Source organism: Limulus polyphemus, unplaced genomic scaffold (genome assembly GCF_000517525.1).
Source record: "Limulus polyphemus unplaced genomic scaffold, Limulus_polyphemus-2.1.2 Scaffold3203, whole genome shotgun sequence".
NCBI classification, from domain to species: Eukaryota; Metazoa; Arthropoda; class Merostomata; order Xiphosura; family Limulidae; genus Limulus; species Limulus polyphemus.
In genome coordinates, this window is record NW_013668813.1 from 9563 (window position 1) to 14342 (window position 4780).

The 4780-nt window shown below is 33.3% G+C and overlaps 1 protein-coding gene across 1 annotated transcript in view; it reads left to right on the plus strand.

The window, feature by feature from the left end:
* The window catches only part of LOC106468881 (rho guanine nucleotide exchange factor 25-like), a 28851-nt gene that overhangs the window by 1321 nt on the left and 22750 nt on the right, over positions 1-4780 (plus strand). The window contains exon 2 of the mRNA XM_013929330.2: positions 3871-3967. The gene's annotated coding sequence lies outside the window, so the exon portion shown is untranslated. The remainder of the gene's footprint in view (positions 1-3870; positions 3968-4780) is intronic.

The following is a 4780-nucleotide window of genomic DNA, read 5'->3' on the forward strand; positions in this document are numbered from 1 at the left end:
ATAATTGACTTGTTAAACCTGGAACGTAAGGTAAACTTAAGGTTTCTTTTTTGTATTTTTCATAAGCAGATTGTAATGTGGTATTTTTAATCAATTACATTTGGAGGCAGCAAAAGAAAATGGACAAAACTAGTTAGAATGTACGGCTTCAATAAAGTTTTTATTGTGTAAATACAAAACGTTGTTTTTAATTATTTATTACAATTTAAAAAAAATAGTTTGCTGATTCAATATGAAACTGTAATTTAAAGGCTGATTTTTTTTCCCCACTCAGTCACGATTGTTTTACTGTGACTGTAACACCATCTTGGAGGTCACTCAACTCCACATCACGTGTTGATGAAATAAATCAACCGATATTTCGTGATAATCTATTGTATCAAGCAATGGTGTTTAGCCTAGTTATTAGTTTTCATTTACACTAGAGCCTGACATAGCCTGGTAGTTAGGGCGTTCGACTCGCAATCTGCGGGTCGAGGGTTCGAATCCCATCACCGAACATACTCGCTTTTTCAGCCTTAAGGGGAGGTGTATTATAATGTGATGGTCAACCTCACTATTCGTTGGTAAAGAGTAGCCCAAGAGTTGGCAGGGAGTAGTGTTTACTACCTGCCTTACCTCTAGTTTATCACTTTAAAATTAGGGACGGTTAGGGCAGGTAACTCTCAAGTAGCTTTGTGCAAAATCCAACAAACTTCTTTATACTAGGTGGCTGATTTATAGTTACCCTTTTACGTAAATTTAATGCAGCTAAGTCGCGACAGGTGATGCTGCTGAGTCAGCCTGCCTTTAAAATCATGCTTGATGGAGTTTGGATGTAAAGGCAAAATCCAATGAACATTTTTAGTCCAGTTGTGTAAGCCTTTTTCAGGTGAGACATATATCAGATTAATCTTAGAGAAAGAAAGAAAAGACAGAAATATTGTCAGGGAATACAGGAGGCAAAATGCCTCCAGGGATCGCATAATTATTATCAAAATCGTATTGGCACGTGGTCGCGTGATATTCCATTGTAAAGTGTCAGTAGACTCATAAGATAAAATTCTATATCGAAACATATGTAGTTTATTAGAGGACGTTTTCAAACACTAACTTTAACAAAAGTCATGGTTAATCCATCTGTAAATTTTACATTTGTGTCTTACATTAATCATTGTATGGTCACTTTTATAAAATCAAAAATACTTTGAGAACAATTGCAATGCAATAACAGTGTTTTTTTCTGATACTTTTTAATGCCAAGAAAAGAATTTCTCAACATATAAACTAACGTATCTTATCATATGAAGCAGTCTTCTTGTGAGCCCCGATGAAATCGTACCGGCGAAACGTTGGACAAAGAAAATTTCACCTTATCAGGAGTAAATTATCGTTTTTCTTTTGTTTGTTTTGCAAATACAAATACTGATCACAATAATGTGTGTTTAGCCTTTCTTCTGGATTACTGATAATGCACAACTATTGTGTTTATATTACTGATAAAATAATAGTGTAAATTAATAGTGTACAATAGTAGTGTGAAACTATAGTATAGAATAGTAGTATAAAATTGTAGTGTAAAAATCGTAGTGTAAATTCTTACAGTGTTATATCATGGTGTAAAATCATAGTACAAAATCATAATATAAAATTATGGAGTAAATCGTAGTGTGAAATCGTAATATAAAATCATAGCGTAAAACCGTATGGTAAAATCATAATATAAAATCATGGCGTAAACCGTAGTGTAAAATCGTAATATAAAACCATAGCCATAGCGTAAAACCGTATGGTAAAATCATAATATAAAATCATGGCGTAAACTGTATGGTAAAATCATAATATAAAATCATGGCATAAATCGTAGTGTAAAATCGTAACATAAAAACCATAGCCATAGCGTAAAGCCGTAGGGTAAAATCATAATGTAAAATCATGGTGTAACTCGTAGTGTAAAATCATAATGTGAAATCAGTGTAATATCGTTGTGTGAAACCATAATATAAAATTATAGTGTAAAAAACGTAATGTAAAATCATAATATAAAATCATGGTGCCAATCGTAGTGTAAAATCATGGTGTGAAAACAGTGTAAAATCATGGTGTGAAAAACAGTGTAAAATCATGGTGTGAAGTCATTGTAGAAAATAAAGTATTAAAGGGAAACTTTTCATTTAGTATCCCCCCCCCAGTGTCACAGCAGCATGTCTGTGAACTTACGACGCTAGAACCCGGGTTTCATACCCGTGGTGGGCAGGCATAGATAGCCCATTGTGTAGCTTTGTGCTTAACTTCAAAACAAACATCTAGAATCCAGATTTTGTTAGTAAAATTTATTTTTCAATAACATTTATCTTTCCTTCAACTTCTTAATTTTTTGCGCAGCAAATACCGATAATATTTAATAATAATAAAAAATAATTAAATATGTTATCTTTGGTACTACTTTAAATTCAAGAGGGTAGTTTAATTTGTTTCTCGGATATTTGCATCAATCTATTCTCGGAGTATCTACACTCGCCTTCTCTAAATTCTGAACAAATAGATTAGAGGAAAGGCAGATAGCCAACAAACACCCAACGCTTACTCTGGAGTTACTCTTGTTTATATGTAATTAAGCACAAAGCTACACAATGGGCTATCTGTGCTCTGCCCACCACGGGTATCGAAACCCGGATTCTAGCGTTGTAAGTCCGCAGACATACCGCTGTGCCACTGGGGGGCAGCTACTCTTGTCTGACCGAAGTGGGATTTGACCGTCACCCTTATAACGCACCCACGGCTCCACTGTATTAAATGTCTTAGAGGGTTGGTTCTTATGAGAGGTTAAAAGTAATGAGAAAGTTTTGTTTTTGTTTTATTTTATTGTACGAAACGAATGATTAGTTATTGTAAAAAATAGTTGTTGCATATCACAAAACATAGAAATTGTAAGTAGCTATGCAAAATGGCAAAAATTGTATTCTTTGTTTTTAAATCAAATTTCACATAATCACGTATAGTTATAATTTACTTCTGTGAAACTAGAACAATTGGCTATGACACAAATGTCTCTCAGTTTTCTGGATCTAGACAACTAGAGGCACCTAGTGGAGAAATTATTAAACTACGTTTTTGTCAACACAAGTCTTTTGAAGAAACTTGTCGTTGATATTTTGATTTTTTCCCATTCGAAGCTTGCCAGTATCTCTTATGAAGTCCACTTAAACTTTTTGGTGTTTATAATAAGTTTGTATTATCCAGCAAACAAGAAATTAAACTCCCAATTTCTAATTTTCGGCTTTTTAACAAAAAAAATAGAAAAAGTAATATGAGTAATTAATCAGTTCTATTGAAATTTGTGTAAAGTAAATCCTGTGGACAGAAACTGTACAGTTAAGAGTACGATAAAATTAATTAAATTATACGTATATCAGTTTCCAATGAAACAACTTCATTATATTATGTTTCTGAAATAACTCAAATACAACCTTTTACCAACGAAGAGTATATGCAACGGTTTTGTCCATTTTCAATATGCAACGGTTTCGTCCATTTTCAATATGCAACGGTTTCGTCCATTTTCAATATGCAACGGTTTCGTCGTTTTTCAATATGCAACGGTTTTGTCCATTTTCAATATGCAACGGTTTCGTCCATTTTCAATATGCAACAGTTTCGTCCATTTTCATTCTTCGAACCTGTAAAGGGCCCATTCTGCAGTATTTAAGTCACATTGTGTTATCTGACTTTCTTCCAGTGATGTAACAAACTTGAATGAATATAAAGCTTCTAAACAATTTTTCTAGAACTTTCTTACGTATTAATAAGTTTTTTGTTTCACGTTTAGAGATTTGTAATCAAGATATTAAAAGTTGTACTTCTAATGCTAATCTCCTGTTCTCACTGCAGACGATTTTTATTCAGCCTTGGTGGTAGAAAAAGTCATGGGTCAAGAATTACTAAATATATTCACCCAAGAAAAACATCAAAACCCACACTCCTAAAGGTTAGTAGCACAAATTACTTTATAGTTTATTAGTGCTATATTATATGATATAAGATAATTAGTAGCCATAGAAAATACAAGTTTATAATGATAAGAGAGAAGAAAAAAAAAGTTAAGTTTTCGATCTGGATTTGATTGATTATTGTATGGAATATTATGGGTTACTGCTAGATGTCCGATAACTGTATATTATTATCCTATTATTAGGGTTAGTAATCTATACGTTCATCTCAATCTGATTCCTAACTAATTATTGTATTACTATAATTATTATTGTACATCGCGGTGGATATGATAATTCTGTTGAATCTTATTTCAATATGTATCTTATTGTGATATATTCCTGTTGATATTCTATTGTAACCTATGTGAAAATATACACCAACATCTAGAATTGATGTGAAGCTATTGATGTGTCATGAGTTGTACAATCTACATCAGTCACAAGTACTGAAGTCTCCCTTGTGTTGGAATACACCAGTCATAAATACTGAAGTCTCCCTTGTGTTGGAATACATCAGTCACAAGTCCTGAAGTCTCCCTTGTGTTGGAATACATCAGTCACAAATACTGAAGTCTCCCTTGTGTTGGAATACACCAGTCACAAATACTGAAGTCTCCCTTGTGTTGGAATACATTAGTCACAAGTACTGAAGTCTCCCTTGGGTTGGAATACACCAGTCACAAATACTGAAGTCTCCCTTGTGTTGGAATACATCATTCACAAGTACTGAAGTCTCCCTTGTGTTGGAATACATCAGCCACAAATACTGAAGTCTCCCTTGTGTTGGAATACATCATTCACACGTACTT